A 27632-nucleotide genomic window follows, 5' to 3' on the forward strand; every position below is an offset into this window, starting at 1 on the left:
TTCTTGTAATTAAAAGTTTCTCTTGAGAAGCTGTTTTTATAAGTAGCAAAAATTGTTGGGAACATATTTCCACGTTCTTTAATGTCCACACATTCTATCTAGAAAAAGTAAACATTTTCAGCGTGAATCCCATGCCCGACAAGTCGTCCAGGTTGTACAAATTAAAATTAAAATTGAAATTAAATTGTATCTCAAGCGCGAGTGCGCCCAGTTGGACGTTACAAAGGATTAAAAAAGGTGAATTTAAAACATTTCAATCTGCCATTCCATTCTAATTAGAAAAACACGAAGAACAAGCTTACGCGACGACATCCATTGCTTTTCGAACGAATGCTTCCCTCTTCCAAAGGATTGTTCGACGTTTTATTCAGAAGAATACCGAAATATACTTTTATTTACGTTTGTATAAAACTTATTTCTGTGTATCTTTTTATATCTTCTTTTGTAGGAAACAATGGATTCTTTTAGATTTCCATCAGATTTTTACGATAAATTTTTTTTTATAAAAGATTCTTTTTTTTACTAAATTATATGTTACTTAATTAATATATAATTTTATAGAGAAAATTTTAAAATAGATTTCGATATAGTATGATTAATCATATTAATCTAATCTTAATTTTGTTACTAGAAGATATCTGATTTAAGTTAACCTAACTTTTGTTTTCGAAATCGATTTTTTTGTTACTAGATGACACGAACAATTTATCAAAAAGTCGAGATTCTACTCTTCTATTTTAATATTTTTAATCTTTGTAACTAGATAATATCAACCTTTGTAAAAAAAGAATGTTTAATCCAACTTAACTTTTGTATTTTAATATTTCTGAACTTTGTAACTAGATAATATTGACCTTCATAAAGAAAGAGTATCTAATCTAACCTAACTTTTGTATTTTAATATTTCTACTTTTTGTTACTAAAATAATATTAAACTTTTATAAAAAAAACCGAGTGCATGATACTAACCTCGTATTTTGATTCGATCGACTTTTTCTAGCTTTTAAAAAAAACCAGCTTTCGAAAAATCGAAAGATCCCACAAGATAATTATTCCATTTTAAATCGAAAAACGAATCTTTTAAAAAATAACCAACGAAGGTAGGCAAAATAGATGGTTTAGCGGAACCAACCAGAGAACGAACAATCGTTGAAATTGGCGAATTACATAACGAACACTGACGCGGTTCACTGTAAATAGGGGAAACAAGTTAGAGAGGCAGCGCCGCAACAACCGTTCGTTCCCGAACTCCATCTGCCAGGAAAACTTCGTATTTCGCGTTAGGCGTAGTTGTCGAAACGTGTTCTAAACACGGTGTATCTACAATGTACGTGGATCCCGTGCACGCGCAAGGTGTCCTCTTTCAATCTGCAAATGGACGCGTCTCCATACATGTATATTTGTTTGAAAATAGAAAAATGGTGGAACGCGAAAAATAGAGGTAAAGAGAGAGAGAAAAAAAATATTCGACGAACGAGGAGAGGGGGGAGATGACGCTCGAGGATATTAGAACGTTGCAGAGAAATAGCAGTGATGATGAAAGTATTTTTCCATTTCTATTTTTACCCCCCTCTTTTCTTTTTGATTCCAAAATTTTATCTTTACTCCCAGAAACTCTGAACTCTTTTCTTCTTAATCACGCCTTTCCAATCACTCGAAACGAAAACATCGAAAATATTAATCCGTTGGTAATGAAAATATTTTCGTCATCCCATTATTTCATATCTCAAGCCAAAAGTCTTACCTAGACGCGTGTTGCTCGCGTCCCTGAAAATTAGCCAGCGTAAATCGTGCCCCGCGCACCTCCCCACTCCCCCATCCTTTCAACCGTGCGTTCAACAAAGTTCGTTCCCGTGTCTAGCATGAAACATTGGCTCGAACTTTGCTCGTCCGCTTTTTTTTTTTTTTTTTTGCAAACTCGTTACCGCCAAATTAGCGCAGCGTGTCACAACGGGACCCTGCTGCTTCAAAAGCAGTTTGGTTCTCGTTCGTGTCGAGACTAGAGAAGCTGCCGTAGGATTGGATGGAGGGAGGGGGAGGCGAAAGAGGTGAAAAGGGACGGTGGGGATTTCTCGAAACTAGGGGATTCGTTAGATTTTTCCCTATAAAGGAAATTATCCCCGTAAAGTAAGAAGAAATCGGCGAGGAAAAGGATAGTGGATAGTAAATGTTAATTGAATGTTAAATTTCACCTCGAAGGAACGAAGAGCTAATTTTCAATTCAATTTCAACAGCTTTTTTTTTTTTTTATTTTTAATGCAGGATTCTATATAATTTATGCGAAATTATATTTAGTAAAATAATAGTTTGAATAATTTACATACATTCTAAATATAATAATTTTCGTTCATTTTCAAAAATAAAAAAAAAAAATTATTAATTTCAAATATATAATTTTCTCGTTTTCCAAAATCAAGGATCGACGAATTTCGTGTATTAATAATCCGCGGAATTTTCGAAGAAGGAAATCTCCCCCTCCCTCCCCTAAAGATCCCGGACGAGGATTAAAAAATTAACAACATCTCCAAAGACGACGAACAATTTCCATTTCTTCTCGTTATAAAATCATGGACGACGAAATTTCCGCTTTCGCCGTGTGTAATAATCCGGATAATTTTCAAAGGAGGGGGGGAGGGGGAGAAGGAGTTGAGGAGCGTTCGAGTAATAATTTCTGCTTCCCTCTTTGCAAATTTTCGAATCTCCGCCCTCCATTAGCCGGCGGTGGAAACCTTCGATTCTGCACCTTTCGCCCCCGCCTTTGATCTATAATCCACGATCACGGTCCGTCGCCCCCTCGAATTTACCCTCTCAAGATTGAAGCGCATCGACCGCATATACGGGTTGTAAAGCAGCCCGTAGAGCAGCCCGCGCATGCGCGCGCCTGTTTCTTTTTTTGCGAAATTTCGCGTGAATTTGCAATTTCATCTCTCATATCGGCGATGTGGAAACGCGGGAAGAAGTAATTTTCCTTCTTGGCCGCGGAAAGGGAAGAGAGGAGGGGGGAGAATCCAGATGGTTTGGATCGATCGATAAGTGTTACATCTTTTTTTACAACGAAAAATTTTCCCAAGTAACGTGTCTCTGATAAAAATAATATCATCGATATTATTATCGATAATACTATATCGATTATTTAATTATTTAATTATTTAATTATTTGTTACGATTGTTGAGAATTTATGCGAGAATTAAATAATTTATAAGAAAAGAATAAACTATTTTCCTTCCATTCGTTTTATATATATATATATATATATATATATATATGGTTTTGTCTGGTTGGATTGGCTTTAATTCGTAATCAGCGTCGTATCGAGATAGCCGAGTAAAGTAACGCAAAATTGGATTCCCCAATTAATCTCGATTGTTGAAAACTAACGCACGCAGCAAGAGGAACAGCACGTGTCCCGTCCCGAAAGTTGTGTACCGTGTCTCTCTTCCAAAGCGAAAGATGGTAAGGAAGATCGAAACTTGAACGACGCCGAACGAGAGAAAAAGATAAAAAAAAAAAATCCACGTTGAAAACAATAACGGATAAAATTACAAAGCGCGATTCTCGCGGCTCGATTTAGTAAATAAAATGACCGCGGTTTTCGTTTCGTTTGCGTTTTTCATTTTTCTCCCCCCCCTCCCCACTCTCGATTTCCGTTCCTCCATGAGCGAAATTAAAAAACGGGAGGACAGCTGCGCGATATTGCCTTCTCCGATTCGACGACAGTGAAAAGTCGTCGTCGATTTGGCAACGGTGGTTGTATAATAAAACGGAACCGACAACTTTTTTTTCTCTTCCGAGAAGTGTTCGCGTCCTTCTCCTTTATTTCTTTTCTATCTCCCCCTTTCCTTCTTTCCTCTGCTGCCCCCATCTCTTTTCCCCCCCTCCCTTCATCTCAACGGCGAATAACGCGGTTGAATTATTTCCTGCATAAATATCGACCTCTTTTCGGGAAACGTGATCGAGCTCTCATTATGCATAGCTCGATTGGAAAAAATATTATTCTTTGAACGATTTTCATTGTTACATTTACGAGAGAGATTCTTTTGCATCCATGACAATCCATGACAATGTTCCAAACAAATCTAGTAATTCTTCCTTATAAAATCAAATTTATTTAATCTGTAACCGTGATGATTTTTTTTTCTTTTAATCAGCTTTGAAGTTAACATCAGAAACATTGAAAATCATGGATTATATTTTGTCGCGGAATGTGCACATTTCTCCTACACTTTTTCGTCGTCACCGTTGCAATTATAAAGGCTAAAAGCGAAATTTATATTATCGTTAGTTTTATTCCTTTCCCAGTCCACGGAATTCCAATTTTCTCCTCGCTCGCGAATGATATTAACTTTCCCAAGGGCGCAAGTGACATTTTGTTCCCTGTAACGAAAATTAAGTTTCACCGTCTCTCAATTGGCGTAAGTGCATTCCTTCCATCGTTGAAACCTTCATTCCCTTCAATTCCCTTTGTACTACTTTTCTCTACGGCGTAAAGACGTTTAAATATTCTTCGAGCAGAATCGATAATGATAAAAATCAATTGTCTAATTTAACGAGCGAATGCATCCGAGTTACATTCAAATTATCCTGTTCTCTTGCCAATGATACAATTTTATTCACAAAGCGGTGAAAACATATTTTTCTCCATTTCTGATTATCTCTTCTCAATCTACCGAAAATCGAAAGTACATTTTAAAAATTAATTAGAAGATTCTGTAAAACTTATTTATACAATTTATATAACGTTTCTCGAATCACCAATCAACTCTTATTCTCTTCTTCTCACTAATTTTGATACACATCTTCGATCAAGTAACGATCAACTTCTCCTATCCCAAAATTGAAACGAGATATCTTGGATAATCTTATTTAACGAAAAGCGGGCCGATATCGCAAGTTTCGATAATCGCAAATCCGAGTTTCGATCTTGGTGAGGCCGCGCCGTCTGCCTGGCCCTCTTAATCGAGCAAAAGGATCGATCGTTATTGCATTACCGTACGAAATCTCGATTAATAACCGTTTAACCTGCCGGTTGCCTGGGTTTATCCGTCTTTTACGTGTCGCGGATAACGTGGCCAGGCCAAAGTTTCCTTGTTTCACCACGAGAGAACGCGATGAAAGCTGATGAGAAACAGGAAAAATAGAGGAAAGCAAGAACTGTCACTTTAATGTCGACTATTACGAAATTTTTTTAATCAATTGGATGCCGAAAATAAATGGATTTTTATTTTTCATGATCAAGCACGAAGAACACAAACTGCACAAGAATCGAACGAATTTGTCTTACAAATAATCACGAAGTGCCAACTTTCTAAATATATAACAACACAGTTTAGAGTGAAGTTGGCTAAATGTTCGACTAGCGACGCTCGTGTGAAGAAATAAAACTATTTTTCGAACAATATTCCAATATTACCGACGAAGAATGATAATTGGGAAAAAAGAATCGAAATGTAATTTGAATGATTCAATAAAATTATTATTTTTTTCATTCGTCCAATTATATCTTTTCAATAGCTCTCAGTTTTAAATAATCATCATGCTTGTTAAAACGGAGAAAACATCGGGTTTCGTAATCGTTGCACCACTCATTAACGTTTGTTTCCTACGTTGCCGCTTGCGGTGTTTCCGTAAAACAGTTGTTCTAACAGTTGCTCGTTGCCTAATTACTTTGCAACGAGTACAGTGGAAAGTAAATAAATCGAGAGATCGCGTATCAACTCTAAATAAATTCCAAGCTTTCTGGAATTCTGTGTTTCTACAAAAATAGACACGCCGATCGTATCTGTTTAAAGTTATAATGGAAAAAGACAAGGAAGAATAAGAGACGGAGAAAGATCGTCGACGAAGAAGCATTTCGATTTGGCTCGATGAATAAAACCTGTAACGTCCTCTAGTGTATTTATCGCAGAATTAAGCGCGACGAATGGAAAGCCGGCGATAAACCTGATTACCCGGGTATCGCGATTATCGCGTTCACAAATCGATTTAATGGCGCCCATTCAACGGAAAACATTCGAAGGCCTGGCTTTTCGCCGTATGGTCTCACCTTTCTCATCCAAACTCTCCTCTTCCATCTTTATTTTTAAAAATACGAATCGAGCGGATGCTATAGTCGTTTTAACTGAATTTTATCTTATCCACGCTATAGTAGCGTGTAAAAAAATTAGAATTCAGAATTTCTCGCCGAAATGAAAAATATTTCCATTCCTTCTCCCCCCTCTCTCGGGATGTCAATCAGTGATGGCACAGCGCACGTATATGATCGGGCAGAATGAAAAAAGATACAAACCAACGTAACATATCGGGTACACATTGCGTTCCTCAGAGGACCAGAAATATTCATTGGGATTCGGTGTCTCGCTAGAATCGAAAGGGTTAAACGATATATTATTTTTCGCTCTCTCTCTCTCTCTCTCTCGCTCTCGCTCTCTCTCTCTGCGGCTCTATCTCTGTCTCTATCTCTCTTTCCCCTTCCACTGATTTTTCGTTCATTCGTACGGCTCGGACACGACCTCGATCGAAACGACAATACGTAACATCGATCGAGCCCGACGTTTCATTGTCTCGTCGTTGTTGTTGCTGTTGTTGTTCCTCTGAAAATTTTCGCCCCTCTGTCCGTGTTCTATGGCTCGTTAACCAGGCTTCTGTTTTTTATTAAACGACTTGTTAGTCGTTTGGATTGGGCGTTTTTTTTTCTTCTTTTTTTTTTTTTCTTTTTTTTTTGGCGCGTTCTCGATCACGAATTAATAGGCGCTTCGAAGGAAACGAAACGATTCGCGATTTTTCTGGAGATTGTTTGGTCGGGGAATTGAGGAAAGAGCGTCCACGTTTCCAAACGTTCGATTGCTCCACGGGAGGGGAGGAGGGGGGAGATTATACACGGGGAAATCTGATCTATTACGCCCCCGCTAAAATCCGGAAAGGATTTTATGAAATTCTAGACTAGAAAATCGCGACTTACACAGCTACAATTTGAAATTCATACCGGGTTTTGCCAAAATGTTGAAAGGAGTTTAGGAAAATCTAGGATGAATTGCAAATCGGAGATCTCTCGTCTCGGATATCATTCGTCCGAGATATTCGCGTTCCAACGGTTCGAATTTAAAAACGAAATTTTAAGAAGAAAAATTTCTAAATTCTCCTTAATTCTCGGAAAAAGAGATTTTTAAAAGAGAAATTTCGTTCGTATCTACAAAATGAAAAAAATTCTAAAGTTTAAATTTTTTTTTTTATATGAATAAATCGTAGAAAAAAAAACTGAATTTAACTGAATTATGTTTAATTCTGGATGAAGATGGGGGAAATTTAACTTACTTCGATAATTTATTGTTCAACAACTACGAATAAATATTATTCGAGAATTTTAACGATTGATTAGTTAAAGTAATATTTTTTTTTTTTAACTTTAAGTTACTTTTTTAATAATTGCAACAACGGATTCCCTTTTCATCAGAGTTTCGAACGATGTTTGTATCCCTTACGATTTTTGAGGTTATATCGATGTCGAGAAGAAATTAGCTTCCAAGGCTTTGGGATTGAAGGGATTGGCGACCGGCGATGCGGAAAATTTAATAGTCGAAGTTACGAGTAAAGTTACTTCGATGATTCATCGCTCGAAATATAATAATAACCCGATGTGCAAACCTTCTTTCCACGCGTTCACAAGAAAACAAACCCGGTTGGTAAAGAAGGTTAAGAAAGTTTAAACGTACTTTCCAAGGAGAGATCTCGCCATCCAGGCAAGATAAAAATTGCAGAGAAATCTTCCATTCTTTCGAAATATTGATAAAATTCATTGGCGAGAGATAAGGTAAATCGAGATTTTACATCGATCAATATATCAATGTAATCGATTTGTGATATCTACTTACTTCGATAATTGAAGATTGTAATAATAATTGGAAATAATTGGAAATAATTTAATAAGCAATATTACATGTGCAATTTCTATAATTACAAATAATATATTATAAATAATATTTTTGGATCGTCTCATTCCAGAAATATTCTCGATAGGCAAAATTTAATAATACGAGAATCACGAATAAATTTTTACTTTAACAATTCTAATGATTCTAGGAAAATAATAAATTATTCGAATATTTCAAGTTACTTTTTAATGCCTATTCTGTTTTATACGTGCAATTTCATTTCTATAATTAGAAATAGTAATATTTTTAGATCGTCTAATTCCAGAAATTTCGATGCGTAAAAATAGCCGAAGTAATACGAATAAATTCTTACTTTAATAATTTGTCATTCGAAAAGAATAAATTATTTTAAGAATTTTAATAAGCGATTACTCGAAGTAACTTTATTTTTACCTTTAAGTCACTTCTTCAATCGATTAATGGCTTTACGCGTGTAATAATATTTTTCGATCTTGTCTTATTCCAGATAATCTCGAAACTCTACGCTCTACAAGTTGATAAATAAACCAGCTGTGTGAGGAAAATTTAACACTTGAAATTACGAATAATAATCGTAGTGAAAAAACATATACAAATAAACATTACTCGATCATTTTCAATTCCGATTAAATTTGTTCACATCACATTATTCCAACGAACTTCACTCCCCCACTCCTTCTTCCCACGCGAGAGAAACACGTGACGAAGAAAAACGAATGGTGGGGGGACATCGATAATAATCGATCCATCGAGTCGAATGGTCGACCACCGCGCGCATCCTCCATCATTAATCCGTCCATTCATAGTTAGTTCGCCCGATCAGCGTTCTCGATCCCGATTTCAAGACATTTCCCTCCCCCCTGGATCATCCCCGCATCCGATTGTCGCCCCTTGCCTAGTCAGCGCCGATAGCGCTTTGCATTCTGGGAGTAGGAGGAGGAGGTGAAGAGAGGAAGAGGACGCGAGCGCGCACGCGCATGCGCATTCAGAATCCCTCCGTGGTTGGAAATCAAATCGGAAGCTCGAGTGGATGGATGGCTGTTGGAAAGGTGTTTAGCTCGTGAATCAATCGAGGCGTGTGCGTCTAAGCATTGTTAACGTAACGGTCTAAGCGAATCGCGGAGATTCGCGGATGTTCGGATGATCGAGATACTCGGTTTCGATTCACGTTGCGTTTCGATAAACGATGAAATTGATTCGCGCGTGGTCGAAGATCGGTGCGAAAGCGGGAAAAGGAGGGAGGATAAGCATGGGAGTCGAGTAAATGTTTCTTTGAAAGTTTATATTAACCTATTGTTACCATGTGTGGATAATAAATTATGAGAAATGGAAATTGAATAAATTTTTATATTGTAATTAATATCGCATCGATTCCTAAGTTTTGTTTCGAATTAATAAATAGCACGTATTTTATTAAATGTTGATTGATTTTTGTCAATGTGTATCCCATCGTCAATTATCTCTAACTCGATTAAAATTTAAATTAACCAACTTAAATTTTTATAATGAATAATAAACGTGGAATAAAATTTTCACGATGATCTTGACATCGTATAAAAAGAAAAAAGATGAAGACATCGAAGCGATATCTTTTCGTGAATAATTATTATTTCGAAAAGCGAATATTTGGAAGAGTAATACGGAGAAAGTATAACTATTATTGTAACAAGGATTCTGAAGTGAAATTCAATTGAAACGGACGTGTTTCTTGGACGGTATAAATATAGAAACTTCCAGGTTGAGAACGAATATCTCTTTCCCTCGAAGGACAAATATTTCCCAAGAATTTATTCCGTTGGAACTGATACATCTCTCTCTCTCTCTCTCTCTCTCTCTCTCTCTCTCTCTCTCTCTCTTTCCGCGAATTGATATCGTCCAGACGTGGTCAAAGATAAAACCAGTGTCTCGTTATTCCAGATATAATTTATTTCCATATTGTTGTTTTTTTGACAGTCCTCTTCGATTACTCGTTTACTTATCTAGAAATATGAAAAAAAATTTTTAAAAATTAAAAAGGCGCAAATTGTGCTTTTTTGAGTTAGAAAATAATAATAATAATAAAAATGTCCAGTCAAAGATAAAACTCGTATTCTCCATGTAATTTATTTCCATATTGTTGTTTCTTTGAGTCCTCTTCGACGAAGAATATCCATTCGTTTATTTATCTAGAAATATGAAAAAAAAATTAAAAAGGCATAAATTGTATTTTGTTGAATTAGAAAATAATAATAATAATAATAATAAATAATAAATAATAATAGTAATAAATAATAATAAATAATAACAATAATAAATAATAATAATAAATAATTAATAATAATAATAAATAATAATAAATAATAATAATAAATAATAATAAATAATAATAATAAATAATAATAAATAATAATAATAATTAATAATAAATAATAATAAATAACAATAATAAATAATAATAATAAATAATAAATAATAATAATAATAAATAATAATAATAAATAATAATAAATAATAAATAATAATAATAAATAATAATAATAATAAATAATAATAAATAATAAATAATAATAATAATAATAATAAATAATAATAAATAATAATAATAATAAATAATAATAATAAAAACGTCCAGTCGTAGTCAAAGATAAAACTCGTATTCTCGATAAAATTTATTTCCATATTGTTGCTTCTTTGAGTCCTTTTCGACGACGAATATCCACTCGTTTATTTATCTAGAAATATGAAAAAAAAATTAAAAAGACAAATTGTGCTTCTTTGAATTAGAAAATAATAATAATAATAATAAATAATAATAAATAATAATAATAATAAATAATAATAAATAATAATAAATAATAATAATAATAATAATAATAAATAATAATAATAAATAATAAATAATAAATAATAAATAATAATAATAATAAATAATAATAATAAATAATAATGAATAATAATAATAAAAACGTCCAATCGTAGTCGAAGATAAAACTCGTATTCTCGATGTAATTTATTTCCATATTGTTGTTTCTTTGAGTCCTCTTCGACGACGAATATCCACTCGTTTATTTATCTAGAAATATGAAAAAAAAAAAATTAAAAAGACACAATTTGTGCTTCGTTGAATTAGAAAATAATAATAATAAATAATAATAATAAAAACGTCCAATCGTAGTCAAAGATAAAATAAATATTCTCGATGTAATTTATTTCCATATTATTGTTTCTTTGTTCTTTCTAGTCCTCTTCGACAATGAATATCCATACGTTTATTTATCTAGAAATATGAAAAAAAAAAAAATTAAAAAGGTATAAATTGTGCTTAGAAATTAATAATAATAATAATAATAATAATAAAATGTGGACGATGTGCGTGGATGATGACAGGTATTGGAAAATATCCAAAACTCGTTCATCTAGCGCGACTGGAACTCGTTTCGAGGATAATGGCACGGTGGCGATATTAACATCGATGTTAGCTCAGCGGCGGAGGAACCATCGATTTCATCGTTTCGATCGTTGAACTCGAGAGAAAATACGGTTGCCAGGGTTGCGCTGTATGAATCAGCCTTAACAAATGGGAGCTTTGCCGGCCGACCTCGCGATTATTGAATTAATTGTTACGGTTTAATACGAGGATCGTAATTTATCGTTTACACTCGATCGAGCGTGACCTATCTCGGTTTATTCGGCCATTTCCTTTTTTTTCCCCCGCCAAAATTCCAAACCTTCCTTTTCCAATCCTTTCACATAAAAAAAAAACAATTTTTAGAATCAGAAATTCATCTCTTAATTAAGAGAGAAAGATCACTTCTCTTTTAGAAAAGATCGAATTACTTTTAATGAAGAGAAAACGCGAAGTAATTTCATCAATTTCATTCTTCGTTAATAATTGCAAGAAGATTTTAGCTACACTTACTTTTCTACAAAGGGATTAAAAATATTCGATCATTTTTCGTTAACAAGTTGTTAAAAGGAAAATTTTTGCAAAGGGAAAAAAATGTCACGTTACCTTTTAGAAACACCGTTTGGAACAATCCATTGCACAGTCCAATCTTAAATTATATCCTTTATCAATTCAATATACTTCACGATTTCAGTTTTCTCTTCACCTCATTTTTTCAAAGCCTCTCGAAATCTAATTTGATTCGCATCGGCAATCGCCGTGGCGCGATAACAATCGGTCGAGACATTATTTCCTGTTCGGCTCGACTCGGCTCGACTCGGCTCGACTCGGCTCGACTCGGCTCAACTCGGCTCTATCGAACAGCGTCGAATTACATTTAAATGGGCCGTGCGTAATTGTCGACGGCCACCACTTGGAAAATCCTCGTTTCTCCGATACCGGCTCGATTGCCAATCGAATTTCCCGCGCTTTTTCTTTGCCGTTTTCACCCTTCTCTCCGCCGTTTTTTTTTTTCCTTTTCTTTTCCTCTTCGTTTCGCTTCATCGAACAATTTTCGGTTTCCATCTCTCCGATCGTCCTTTTTTCTTCTTCTTCGTAATTTAAATATTATTCGTTGTCACCAGTTCGTATTCGTTTCGCCATTAAGCGATTCACTCCGACTTTAACGTTTTCACTATTACGGCGATTTCTCGTTCAAAATGGCCGATCTTATCAAATAAATGGTCGTCTTAATTAGCGACGGAATTCTACGAATAAAGAGATATATATATATAGAATGTAATGAGAATGAAAAAGAGAAATTACACAAATGTGTTTTCATTACGCTTACGTGTTTCGTAACTCTGTATCGTGAAACAAATTTTTTTTTTTTTTTCTGGTAATCAACCGTGTATCAATCGTTGCATACATACGGGCAATAGGAAAATACAAACGTGCTATCAGTTTAATTCGGTTTCGATTGAAATTGAGAGGTATCGGGGATTGAAATTGGAAATTGTTTATTTTTCAATTATTTAAATTTCGGTGAACCTTTCGACTAATAAATATTTATTCTCGATGATTGATCATCGGGGAGCAGCGATGGTGGGCGTGTTTCGCGCGTTACACCGCAAATTAAAAGGTTCGACCGTCGAAATCATATTCGTTATCGTTATTCCAAGACTGTTACTCGTTCGATGAACGTTTTATTGAATGTTTCGATTGTTATTGAATTACATTCGTTTCAAACGAATCCCAATTTTTTTCTTCCTCGATTCGGGACTTCGAAAACGGTGCGTGGAAGGAGAGGGGAGGGGAGGGTGGAGGAGGAGAGGGGAGGGTGGAGGAGAAGGGGAAAGGAAATATTTATCGGGAGAACGTCGTATTTCTCGATCTTTTTATCGTTCACGCGGTATTTTCTCGCGACACGCTCGCGATTTTGTCGTTCGGGAAGACTTATTGCGCGTCGCATGCGAACTCAACTCGACGCACACGCGTTATTTTATTCCTTATCGAGAAACCCTTGCACGACAATTTTCTCTCGCCGGGTCAAAGCTCGACCGACTTTTTCTTCTTCTTCTTCTTCTTCCACGTTTTCTTACGGCTGAAGCCATTCGATACCAGAACATTTTCGAACAGTTCAATAATCTTTTTCATAGAGAGGAGAAAAAAAAAAAATGATTTCCTCGATACTCTGGCTCTTTGAAATGATATTATCGTTCATCGAGAGAATTATTCGAGATGAATTATTTATTTATAAAAATATTTGTAAAAAGGTACTTTTTGATGATTTTTTTTTTTTTTATATATATATATATTTCACATCAATACGCGAAGAATTTATTTGACGATCGTTGTTTATTGACCTTCTCGGGGATGGACGCATGTTTCAAATTGAAATTATTTCAACGATATAACGAATAAAAAGAATTCTTCCACCGCAGAATTTTAATAATAATGAAAATAATAAAAAAAAAAAGGAAAGTCGAAATATCGATTAATATTTCATCTTATTCGACAGTTAAAATACTGGTTTCAAAGTGTTATTACGAAGAGAGTTGAAAAGATATTAACCCAAAGCAAACTCGATAAAAACTAGATAAGAAGTTAAATAAATTTTTACCATCGATTCTAGCTTTGAACTACTTCTCTTAATCTCAGTCCTATAAACCCGGCAAAGATCAGATTAATAATTAAACAACGCTTGCTCGTTGATAAGATCAAGAAAGAGAAACCGTCAATCTATCTTTTTCATTTATAAACGATCATCATTTTACTCGAATCAATATATCATTCGAAAAATAATTTTGTTCTTTTTCATGATAATGAAACACTAAATCAGTCGAATTCGACAAATTCAATGTCTTTGTTTTAACTTCATTAGCTTCGACTGGTCTTGCAGAACGCGGCTTTAACGTCGAAACTGTCGGAACGAAATTTTAAAAACTAGTTTTGTCACTGACGACACTGTTGATACACTTTTTCCACAACTTCACGTAACTTTTTTCTTGTTTGAACAGTATTCTTATCTTTTCTTCTAATAAGAAAGTAAAATATGCCGAAAGTGCTTCTTTTGGTCTTTGTTATCACACGAAGACACAAACCAAACACACGAATCGAGCGAATCTTTCTTATAAACCACGAAATGCCAACTCTCAAAATATAATAATAACGACACTTCGTTCAGAATGAAGTTGGCTGGATAAACGTTCGAGTAGCGACACTCGTGTGAAAAAACGGAACTACTTTCGACGACAACGTCCAATAGAAACGTCCGATCGTTTCCACGGCGAATCCTGCTCGAATTTCGCAAGACCATAACCTTTCTCCCCTCCCTCGTCTTTCACCGCTGTCCGACCAACGATATTTCTCGAAAATCTTGCGCGTAATCCGCGATATAATCGCGCGGTGGACGAGAGGAGGGCGAACGGTGATCGATCGACGAGCGGGGCCCGGTGCTGTTTATGCCGGGGCGCGGAAACGTCCCCTCGTGTGTACGAACGGATCAATCCGGATTAATTGAGTTACGGTTCGCGGTTTTGCGGCCGGCCAACCACTGCACAGATATATCCGCGGCTTTGCTCGAAGCCAACGCGACTCCCGCGACAACGACGACCGTGATTTTGTCGAGCTTGTTCTTCGCGGACACTCGCTGATCCTCTCTTTCTCTCTCTCGTTCTTTCTGAAGGAACGAATATTTAGCGAATAAAATTAGTTAAATTTGCTTGTGTTGTGTATAGAAATAGGATAATATACGTTATTCCATTGAACAAAGAATATGGCGTTGAGTCGACTGAAGTTGGTTTCCATTGTTTTAGGCAACGTTTTCAATTATAATATTTTTGATGTGCTTTCAGTGTGAACGTAGCTTAAAATCTAACGCGTATAGAATTGAAGGAATGTAGATGTAGTGAAAGTAGAATCGTTTTTAACGTGGATATATATAGTTATAAAGAAATTCTCCAATCGAAATTCTTCAAGAGGAAGCGCGTTTGCGAAATTCACTTGGATTATTTACCGATGAATTATTTCGCACGATAATTTTACTATTTATCCACAGAGATAAGATGGCAAGCACAAAGGCAAGTAAGATATTGTCCTACTGCAATCCTACAAGATCCTTCTCCGCCATTTCTCTTTTGTCACCTTTCCAGAAACTATACTTTCAACTTTCGACATACCGTTCACTGGTACTGAGAAGAAGTCTCGCGGGACAGATCGTATCTCTACTTCAAACAACTTTCTTGGCAATCCCGACATCACACGCTACACAGTAGTAGAATTATTATAATTCGAATATTCAAGATCGTAAAAATTATTTTCATTTTCACGAAATTACGATAATCACCAAAATTGAAATATATGTCTAATGTGTCGAGGTTTGAATACAAATACTATAATCAAAAATAAGAATGTGAAAATAAGTGTTCTGCGAGATTTTTTTCCACCAATGAACATTAGACACGAATATATTTCAATCTTCTCTCGATCCATGACTATTAAAAAAACACTCTACGCCCACTCTGTCACAATTATTCGGATTAATATATGTTACAAATACCACGATAGAGATTTCTTTCGTTTTTTTTCCATCAGTTCGTGATATCGACTCTTGATACAGTGGCACGATTTCAACACAAAATTAATCTTCATCGCTTTCGCCTTTCTTCCATTAACGGGTTAAAACAAAGGGTCTCGTCCCGATAGAAACAACGGTCGAGCCACGTTCCTCCTCCTCCTCTTTCTCCTCCGGAAGATTAAGCATCTCCGCGGGCAGGCATAATGGACGGGCATAATACACGGTCAAAATTAGGGTACGACACCTAGGGTGGACGTGGGTGGAATATCCCTCTCGCCGTAATTTTCAACAACAACGATATCACCTCTCTCTCTCTCTCTCTCTGCCTGCCCCCTCCCCTGTTCCGTGGCTGGCAGAAGGACATCGGCTCGAGAGCGAGGAGGCGACGTTGGCCGGCTGGCGCCCTCCTTCTCCCGGCCTAGGTCCCTCCCTGGTGTACGCCCGACCACGTGTACGCGGCGTCGAGATAACGCTTATAGACCGTTAATTAATTTCGCCAATTACACTCGACGCCCCAAAGCGGCCTGTCGAGTAGGGTACACGGCCCGTCGGCCCTTTGTGCCCGCCTATCAGCCGTGCCAGGGATTTCGCTTCCTCTAAATTAAGGACCGAGGAGAGATCTCTGGTGAAAAGGCAGGCGCGCGCGCGCGAGAGAGAGAGAGAGAGAGACGTGCCTCACGAGGAAAAAGAATGGGTGAGAGAGAGGGGATGAAGGAGTTGGAATGGCGGGAGTTGGTCAGAATGTACCGGGCAATTAAGCCGAATTTCCTAGGTAATTTTTGACGAGGTAATCTTGGATATTACACCGCCACTTTTTGTTAATCGCTCTCATCCGCTTTGGGAATTCTTTCAATTAGAAGGGGAGTTTTAGAAGAGGAGAGGAGGAGTTTCTTTTTTTTTCTCTAGCGACGACGAAGATCGTGGACGTCGAGGGACTCGTCGAGGGAATCGAGGTGATTTTTTTTTTTTAGCGAGATTCTTGAGATTTTGAGAATTTTTTTTTTCTCCCGATTTTCGAAGAGATGTTCGGCGAATGAAACGAATCTTTTCTTCGAGGAATTTTTTTTTTTTTTTTAGTGATGACGAATAATTCTCTGAATTAAGGATATTTTGACAATTATATTTATAATAGGTTAACGATTTGCAATTGAAAGAATTCTCTTGCGAATATTTCATAAAAAAGATACGTTTTAGCGATGATGAAGAAAGAGAGGGATTTTTTTAACAATGATGAATATCCATGTCACGATAATTTTTATGGATATCTGGAAGAAAAAGGAATGTTAATCGAAAGTATATTCTCTCAATTCGCGTTGACGCTGGACAAAAATTCGATCGATCCTGAAACGAGCTCTCTACTTTCTATTTACCCGCTCGTCTAACTACCATTAACCACTTCGCGACGAGGAACATCAAAGGCGTGCAAACCCGCGCCTATGTACCTCGTCGCTGTTTACACGTACTTGGCTGCGTTTCGCACACCGAAATCCCGTATTCTCAAGGAGCAAACACACGTACGCGCATGCGCGTACGCAGCGATGACCAGAAGTTGCGAAGAAACTTCGTCACACTGTTCGTGTGTTCGTTGATTGAAGCAAACGAAAAGCGTGCGTCTAGGAGGGATTGAAACGTTGATTTTAAAGTTGATATTCGAATTTCTTATTAACTTACGTCTCGAGAAATTTATTTATTTCTGAATTGGACTCGTTTTTATGGATGTATTTTATGGAAAATTTTCGATATTTATTTAAATTTGACTAGGTTGAGAAAAAAGAAAAATGATTGAAAGATTATATATTTTGCGAAAATATTTATGATTGTATAATATTAAATAGTTAAAAATTTTTAAATATACATTTTTTTTTAAATTTAAAGGATTTTGTTTTTTTTATGTAAATCAAGTGTTAGAACAAAGTTAATTCCTTTTTTTTTTTTTTTTTAATCAGATTTCTGGGTAATTAATTCCAACTTTACGCTTCACATATTTTAAAACGGTAGATTAAAAAGCAAGCTTCTCGATAATTACGTATTATCAGAGGCGATAAAAAAAAAGGAAGCACACAAGTCACGTCAACTCACCCCGTTTAAGTTTATAACAAAAAGATTAAACTTTCAAGTACCCAATAAACTTTTATCAAATAATAGAATCAATTCTTTGATTTTTTTTTTCCTAAATAAATTTTCTAAATAATATTTATAGAATAATTATTTCCACAGATTTTAAAGCGTTAAATTAAGAATCAACCTCCTCGATAATTATATATTACATCAGACACGATAGAAAAAACTCATAAAAAACGAATTAACAAAAGGATTAAATTTTCAAGGATTACACTTTCAATGAATTCAATTTTTTTTTGTAAATAAATTTCCACGCAAATAATTATTAAAATTTCCACACATTCTAAAGCACAAAGATTAAAAAGCAAGCTTCTCTCTATAATTACGCGATAAAGAAAAAGCTCGTAGGAGCTCGTCAAGGTTTAAGAGAGGCGGGGAGGGGAGGGGGGGATCGGTAGCGCAAAAATCAACGCCACGAAAGCGTTCGACAGGGCCTTGGACGTCACCGTGCTTGCCTTCTAATCTCGAGGATCGACGAATAGAGAGCATCGCCTTCGCGTCGCACGTATCTCTACGCTATTCCCTTGATAAAAAGCACTTAAGTCGTATCCGCTCTTTGATCTCGAAGCGTTGGAGGCTCGCGTGAGCCCGCCGATAAATCCACCTTTTCAATCCGACATGAAACCTTCCTTTCTTACTTTATTTTCATTTTATTTTCATTTTTTCCCCGCCCGCTCCTCGACATTTCCATTTTCCGAGCGGAAACGCTCTCCTCCTTTCTTCTTCTCTCTCCCTCTCTCCTTCCAAAGTGGGAAAACTCGAGACGAATCGAAGAAATTTCGATTCGTAATCTTCGTAATTTTAATCTCGTGTAAACTTGCTCCTTTTCTTTTTGATTAATATTTTTTTTTCTTTCTTTATTCCATTCCGTATTCATTTCCTATAATTTCGAGATCGTTACATTAGAATGAGTGAAGAATAAATTCTTTAAAATAAGATTTGGAATTTGGAAAAAGTGACTCGATACGAATTGGAACGAATCGCGCGATGGGATAAAATAAATTCGATTCTCGAAGATCTGTGATTACGATTAAGAATCGGATTGATACAGAAATTGTTCAAGATACACATTTTGTACATTCGTTTAAAGAATAATCCTTCTTACGATGTGGATAAGCACGTTTCATTTTATACCGAAAAATATTAGATGCGTCTCTCGATACGTCTAACACGTTGACTGCCACGCGTGTTCTGACGAAATTCTTCTTCAGGCCACGTGGTGCGCCACTGTAGCTGTTAGATACTCCCACCGATATTTTAACGCGAGTCGCTGTTGCTCGCAAGAATATATCATTTGTTTTCATTATTACATGAGCTGAGGTTTCTCACTTGTCACCTCTGTCGCCACTCTACGAATAGTTCAAACAGTGTTGAGTAACGAGCGGTATAATTGTTAAAATTTCTTCCCTGATTTTGTTCCAATGTCGAAAAAAGAAAAATGGAAGAGTTAGCTTAGTGAATCATACAACGAACGTATAGCGGACAATAGTTTTTTGTCCAAACGAACTTCAGCTTTGTACAGAATGCTGATCTTTTTAAAGAATGGATATAAAATATTTTATAATAATATTCATAATTTTATTAATATCAATTCCAAATAATTGTTTCGATACATTTTATTACATTCTGTGGAATATCCAAATACTATCTACCAAAGACTTTCGTAACTAGTCAAATAATCACCCGAATATAGATGGCGCGGCAGTCAACGTGTGAAGAATAAAATTGATAGAAAAATACTATCACATAAATCCTCTCTTACAAACAAACTCGCTATCATTATATTACACCACGTTTCCAATAACTTCCAAATATAGATCTTTAGAATCATAGAATCTCAATTTTTATCAACCTGTTTATTCGTCGAGAGGAATTCTCCTTCGCGATCACGATCGATTTTGACCCCCTCGAATTAATATTTCGAGGTCGAGTAAACAGAGCGTTATTAAAGGAAGGGGGGGAGGAGCGAAACGCGCATTCCCAGCACGGGATACATACACGCTTATTAACGTTCTAGCGCAAATAGCGGCCTGCCGTGTGTTTCCGCCAACAACGTCTCGGCTCCTCCGTATCCCCCCCGCCCTTTCCTCTCCTTTTAATTGCGCTCGTTGCGTTTCTACTCCGTGGAAAATCCCAAATATCGCCTCTCTCTCTCTCTCTCTCTCTCTCTCTCCATCACCGTATTACCTTCCTTTTTATTATACACCTTTTCACTCCGCTCTCGCTACTGGAAATTACGAAATGGAATTAACTAAAAAAAAAAAGAAGAAAGAGAAAAAAGGAAAGAAGAAGAGGAAATCTGCGATCCGTGGACGCGGCCACAACCGATGGAATTCGTTGGTAATTGTATAAATTAAAATCGGTTCGTGCAATTGGATGTCGCCTTCCTCTCCTCTCCCTCCCACTCTTCCTTCCTCCCATCCGGATCCCTCGACTGCATTAATGTAATTAAAAAGCGCTCTAATTAACATTTATTAAACGGACTGCCAGAGAGTGAGAGAGAGAGAGAGAGAGAGAGAGAGAGAGAGAGAGAGAGAAAGGAGGCAGAGAGAACCGGAAAAACAGACAGCGAGTTTAAAGCTAGGGGGTGCCAGGGTGGGCGTATAGTAGTGGTACACGGAAGAAAATAAAAGAGAGGAGGGGCGGGGAGGGGGGGGGCAGGAAGGTGTACAAATTGCAGTCGCGCGACGCGGTAATAAACGTCGGGTTGATATAATCAAAATACACGCGTTAATTTGCATACAAATTGAAATGATATATTTTGCATTAGACCGCTCGAAGGGCGAGTAAGGGAGGGGGAGGGGGGCACGTTTCAACCCGTTGAAACATTGAAATTGTATTTAATTAAGCGCGCGATTTTACCATTGCTACGATTTCCATATTTCTGGTCGTAACAGCTCCCCCCCCCTCCTCCCTCCTTCATTATATCGCGTTAAATCCGAGGGGAGGGAGGGAGGGAGGGAGGGGAGGGTACTTGAACGGCCGAGATTCTCGCGCCGAACACGAAATTTTCGGCGCCCAGCAAATCGAAAAATCTCGTTCGACCCCCCTCCCCCCTCCTTTTTTTTCGACGATCGATTTATCGATATATCGATTTATCGATGCGATACAATTGACGATGATGACGACGATTCGTCATTTCGAGATTCCTTCGAGCGATTAATTGATTAATAGGGGGAGGGGAGGGGGAAAGGAAAAGAAAGTTGAAACACTGGTGTTTAAAAATATATGATTCGAAGAGAAGAGGTGTTAAGAGAGTTCTTTTTCTTTTTCTTTTTCTTTTTATTCTTCTCGGAGAATGTTCGAGATACACGTTAAACGTTAATCTTCGTTGCCAGCATTTCTTCTGTTCTCTCGAACAAACAATTTTTCCCATTTTTCATTTTTTTTAAATATGTTTTTTTAAGTATATAGGAGCCAAGATAACGTCAGTTATGTGTAAAAAATGTATCGAAGATAAACGTATATAAATAAAAATCCATGGATTTCAAGCAAATAATTCGCAAAAAAATTTCATTTTCCAATGCATTCGTCAAAAAGACGGATTTCGGTGCAAAAAAAAAAAGGTATATATAGTCTGTTGACTGGGCAGTGAAAACAGTAAATAAAAATATACGGGTTTGGCTGAATAGAAATATATTTAATTATATTATTATTAATAATTGTTATAAAAATAAAATAATTTTATTAATAACAATAATATATTTTTATTAATACATAATTTCGTAATTATTTGTTTACGAAACAATGTAAGTACGTGTGTCGATAAAATAGGTATCAACTACGAAATAATGTTGCTGGCAACGTTGAATGATAAAACCGCAAATAAAATTTCAGCGAAAATAAAGTACACGTACATACGGAAATAAAAAAATTATTTTGGACAATTATTTTCCCTTCGTTTCGAAAATTCGATCGCTCCGTTTAATATTTACGCGAGTAGGGCGAACAGCCGAGTTTTCGAAGAGAAGCGAGGGAGAAGGGGGGGGCGGGTATCTCCCAAAGGAAGGAGAGCATACGTTGGCTTTTCCAGTTAACACCGTCGCAAGGGGAGACGCCGGCGTAATATCCAATGAGCCGAAGTTTAATCGGTTGTAAAATCGTCGCTCTCGGGGTATAGCGTATATAATAGCGTTCTCTAGCGTTCGACCTATACGCGTCGAGTTGCAGCGCGAGAAGTCGGACCGACTGCCCTTTCGCGCCCGATAAACTCTGTCGACTTCCGCGCCAGATGCGCGCGCCTCCGACTCCCCCCTTCCCTCTCCCTCTCCCTTAAAGCCTTCCCAAACGTCCATTCCGTCCACGCCGTCTTTCTTATCTCTCTCTGTCTCTTTCTCTCTCTCGGTAATACGAACCGCGAGCGCATTTTCTTTGTTCCGTGTTCGAGTATATCTCTGTGCAGAATATTCTTGGGATGAGTGACGGATGGGATACGATTTTAATAATTTGTAGGAGAGGAGAGAAGAAAAAGGAAAGAAAGGGATTATTGTAAAAATCACGAAATTGTATCGCTCGCTTTAAAAGCTTCTACCTCTCTCTCTTTCTCTCTCTCTCTCTCTCGAGACTTGAAACTTGAATCGAGAGAGAGAGAGAGATTTGCCGTGGAAAAAAAACGACCTCGAACAAATTTCCACTTCACTCGCGCTCCAATGCCTTTTTAAGTTTGCCAAACGGCGAAAGGAACGACCTTGAACAAATTTCTTTTCTCTCTCTCTCTCTCGAGATTCAAGTTCAAGTGAAACTATGAAAAAAGCTACTTCAGAACAGAAATTTCCACGCCCGTTTAAATTCGCCCTTACGAGGCAAAGAAAAAACGACCTTGAACAAATTTCTTTTCTTCCCACTTCAACATTTTCAATCTGTCTTTTCACTCGAGAAAGAGAGAGAGAGAAAGAGAGAGAGACGGTTTCAGTTTCCAGATCAGACGATTTCTGTATGACGTCGCGTTACACTAGCGTTGTTCAAACTCTCTCTCTCTCTCTCTCTCTCTCTCTCTCTCTCTCTCTCTCTCTCTCTGTCCGCCGTTCGTCCAAACAGGCGAGCACCGATTTTCGCCCGATTTCCCGTTATGTAAACCGCGCGGTTACACCGTGATTCGTGTATTTAATTAGCCGCGTCGGGAAACGGGAAGAAAAACGGGCGCTGGCAAATATTTGGCGAGGGCAATTAGGTTTCGAGTGGATCGGGGATCTGCTCGGAAATCGTCTATCTCCGTGCCCGCTTCCTTCCTTCCTTCCTTCCTTCCTTCCTTTCGAGCAGGTAAAAATCTTCGATTCTACGTTATTCTAGGCTTCGTTTAAAAGGAAACGAAACGAGATTGGCATTTCGATCGTTTCGAATGGAATGAGGAAAAGTATTGGAAGAGGATGGATAGAGGATAGAAGAAGGATAAAGAGGTTATCTGAATTGTGTTTAAAAATCAGTCGATGGATTGTTACAGAAAGGATTGGAGATTATTATAGATATCTTTTTTATAATTGCGATTTTTATAATTTTTTCGATCAAATTAATTCGTTCTAACCTCTTTGCGATCGATTTGGTAACAAGGTAAAAGATGGATGGACGTTTTAACACGTTGACGGCAACGCCATCTATATTCGAATAATGCTAGTTACGAAGGCTCTTGGTAGATAGTATTTAAAGATATTCCACAGGATGTAATAAAACTATCGAAAAAATTATTTGAAATTGATATTAATAAAATTAGAATTTAAATAATAGAATTCAAGATTTACGAATATTATTATGAAATATTTTATATCCATTCTTTAAAAATATCAACATTCTGTACAAAGCTGAAGTTGATTCGGACAAAAAGCTATTGTCTGTTGTACGATTCACTAAGCTATAATTCTTTCATTTTTCTTTTTTCGATATTGGAACAAAATCAGAGGAGAAATTTTAACAATTATACCGCTGGTTACTCGACAAATGTTCGAACTGTTCGTGTAAAGTGGCAACAGAAATAACAAGTGAGAATCCTCAGCTCATGAAATGATGAAAAATAATGTGATAGATTATTCTTGCGAGTAACGTGTTAGTAAAATATCGGTGGGAGTGTCTAACAGAGTACAGTGGCGCACCACGTGGCCTGAAGGAGAATTTCGTTGAAAACACGTGCAACAGTGAACGTGTTAAAGAAATCTCGTTTACGTAGAGGAAGAGAGGAAAATAGAATCGGTGCAGGTTTGTACTCTATCTATTCAAAATTCGAATCGATGGTGGAAGAATGATTTGCAAGATTATTATTCCCTTTCTTTCGAAGAGAGAAGGGATCTCGATAAATCCCCGCTAATCTACGAGCCTTTTTTTTTCATCAACTCTAAGGATCTCGAGAAACACTAGATGTCACTGAGAGAAAAGGGATCGGATAGATTCCATTTATTGGCGAATTCCAGCCAAGATTCCATCGTGTTTGCCGCGAAGACACTCTTTCTCTTTCTCTTTCTCTCTCTCTCTCTCCCTCTTTTCGCCACCACAGCGACACCGTTTGGATCAAGACGTGACGTATCGTCGAATTCTCTTCTCGACCGATGCATCCTGGAAAAGATTCGCCGCATACCATTTTGTCGGGCTTACGAGCTTCCGATCTTCGAATTTTCCTCCATTTCGGCCGAATACCTCTTCACCAAGGAACATCTGCTATACTATTACCAGATTTACTAGTGAAATCGAAAGTATTCGAACGCTTATATTTTTGATGAACGAAATGTGTGTATATATTGAAGAAAGTTGTTCGAGACAATGAGAAGTATATAATTGGAAAAAACAAAATTTTCAAGCATATATAGCATATATATGACATAATAACAATATATTGACTTTGAAATATACAGGAATTACAACGTTGATGATAAAATATTCTGCTAATAAACGTATTACGATCCGCACAAAATTTATTAAAATATATGACTGTACCTTCAGTGGGTAATGAAAGTATTCGAACGCTTACGTTTGCAATTTTTAATCAACGAAATATATATATGTTGAGACTTGTTCGGATAGGAGGGAAACAAATCAAGATTATGTAAAAAAAATTTGAAAATGATTCATCAATTTACGCCATAGTGCGTTTTATGCAACAAAATTTTCATGCATAATAACGCATTGACTTTGAAATACATAGGACTCACTACGTTGCTAATTTTCTATAATATTTCTATTAATAAACATATTTTAATTCGCATAAAACTTTTTAAGATATGCAAAGACTTTTATACATATAATAAGATATTCTACTAATAAATTAATATTATGATCCGCACAAAACTTGTTAAAATGTGTGACTGTACCTACAGTGGGTAACGAAAGTGTTCGAACGCTTACGTTTGTAATTTTTGATGAACGAAATATATATATATATATATGTTAAAGAAACTTGTTTAAGACAACGAAGGATATATAATAGGAGGGAAATGTCAAGATTATGTCGGCAAAATTTGAAAACGATTCAATTTATGCAATAATTATAATACATTTATTATATACACTCACTGTTAATAGGTTAAAAAAATATTCGAACGCTTCGTGGTGTTATTTAGCATTAATATTTCGTTGGACCACGTTTGATGGTAATAATTTCTCTCGTTTGTCTGGTTCCATCACTGTGGACACACTGTGATTTTGTAAAATTAAATTCGATAGAATTTCATATTTTTATATTTTTTTTTTTCTTTAAATATTCGCTTTGAAGATATTTGAAATTTATTTAATTTTTCGTCCTATTTCAATCCATAAATTCTCAATGGGATTTATATCTAGACACTGTTGTAATATTTAATATATATGGGATACACGATTCATTTTTTCATGATCCACTGTATATTGAAAGTAGAAGGCTTCCAACATTCTCAACTTATCTTTGAGATTGTTCTTTAGAATATCTATGTATGTTTGAAACGCGAGTTGTATCGAAAGCAGATCACATTAAAAGTAAACAAGTAACTTTCTATATAAAACTTTCTATATAAAATTGTGTAAAATATAATATATATTTCTAAGAAAAAATGTTCACAGTATGTCGTTGCAGCGAAAGCACGGATTAATTTTTTCGTTACCACGGCCGACTACAATCACTCTCCACAAAATGCCACCGACGTGCTACGACCGACTAAAGTGGCTCCGCGTAAAATGCCAATGATGTACTACGGCCGGCTACAGTGGCTCCACGCAAGATGCCGTGTATCATACGTACGACGAGCGATTCGAGTTAACCTATACGTCGAGTACATCTTTTTCTAGAAATATAGCTTCGGTATTTCGTTTGTTTCTCATCATTATTAACAATTATTATTATATTCTGTGATGTTATTCAATTTTAAAATATAATTGAACGCGAGTGTGTTTACTAATTATAAATACCCTGTTTCGAGAAAAGTTTTTCTTTCAGTAAACATCATAAAAGCACTTCGGTTGCAGTGAAGCATAAAGCTAATAAAAAGCTACCGCCTGACGATCTTTCTAGACTACTGTGTAACGTTTTTGGCGCTGTGAAGGAATCGAAAGGATTATATTTATACTTACTCATTCGATCAATAATTACTGATTATTTAGGAATCCAATATTAGTAATTGGATTTTATAACATTTTTACTGTGATCTATAAATATATCTGTCGATTATCATTTCGTAAATGAGAAATTTATTACCCGTATCAAATTCGAAATCCGTTTTTTGATCTATTTTAGAATTTGGAAATAAATTAAAAAAAAACTCAAAAATTGATACTTGTTCTCGTAGCCTGGAGCCAAGGATTCGTGCATCGAAATTAAAAGAATCAATTAAGAGAGGACTTAAATTGGACGATTCGAAAATTACTTTGATTTTCTTCTTCCAAAAACTTTAATCCCTTCCCGAAAGAAAGTTTTCCAATTCAACAGAGTATAAACACTGGAAGTTGGAGCATTGGAAAGTTGGAGAAACTATTCCAAAAATGTTCGGAAGAAACAACGAATCCTAATCCCTTCTCCCCCTCTCCCCATAACACGCTTCTTCTTTTTGTTTTTCTCCCACGATACAAGCATCGAATTTAAATTTACCCGGAATTCGATCCAGCTGTTGTAACAACTAGCATCCACGACATCCTCACCGTATCCGCTCCAGAGATATCCCTCCCTCGTTTTCGTATCTAAATAGGACGGAACGATGCAACTTCCGTTTCCTAACCTGTTAATCTGCACTCGATTCCTCGAGTTTCCCTTCGATTCGACGCCATCTTTGATTCTATCCGTTCACGTTAATGGTCGTTTGTTATTGTTATTGTTATTTACTCGGTGAATAAAATTCGAGAATAAGGTTAAAATCGTGTTCGAGGATTGTATCGATCACAACAAATTGGAAGATTTGAATTTTTAAAAGTGTTAAAGAATACTTAGAGGGGGATAAAAAGAGAGGAGAATGAAGGAATTCTGAACATTGTAAAAAGATATTGATGGACGAGAAACGAGGAAGGAAGTGGTGGGGACGAGAAAAACTGTTGAAGTGGAAAGGAAACGTTGATTTAATTTTAAAATATGATTTTATTTTATTTGAGCTTGAAACATAGACATAATTTTATTTATAGCATCCATTTTTTTATTGTTTCTTTTTAATAGTAATATTTTAATTTTTTAATTTATATTTTCTGCCAATATTCATTTAGTATATATTCACGAAATTAATT

The 27632-nt window shown here is 36.2% G+C and overlaps 1 protein-coding gene and 1 long non-coding RNA gene across 4 annotated transcripts in view; one reads left to right on the forward strand and one right to left on the reverse strand.

The window, feature by feature from the left end:
* LOC408862 (prolyl 4-hydroxylase subunit alpha-2) overlaps positions 1-27632 on the forward strand; it is a 323379-nt gene that overhangs the window by 17058 nt on the left and 278689 nt on the right. The window lies entirely within an intron of this gene.
* LOC102656631 lies at positions 11588-16839 on the reverse strand. Its single transcript, XR_003304639.1, has 3 exons — positions 12624-16839; positions 11900-12540; positions 11588-11630 (listed from the first exon to the last, which is right to left on the reverse strand). It is a non-coding gene; the product is annotated as an uncharacterized LOC102656631 (long non-coding RNA).

This window comes from Apis mellifera, linkage group LG5 (assembly GCF_003254395.2).
Source record: "Apis mellifera strain DH4 linkage group LG5, Amel_HAv3.1, whole genome shotgun sequence".
In the NCBI taxonomy this organism is placed as follows: Eukaryota; Metazoa; Arthropoda; class Insecta; order Hymenoptera; family Apidae; genus Apis; species Apis mellifera.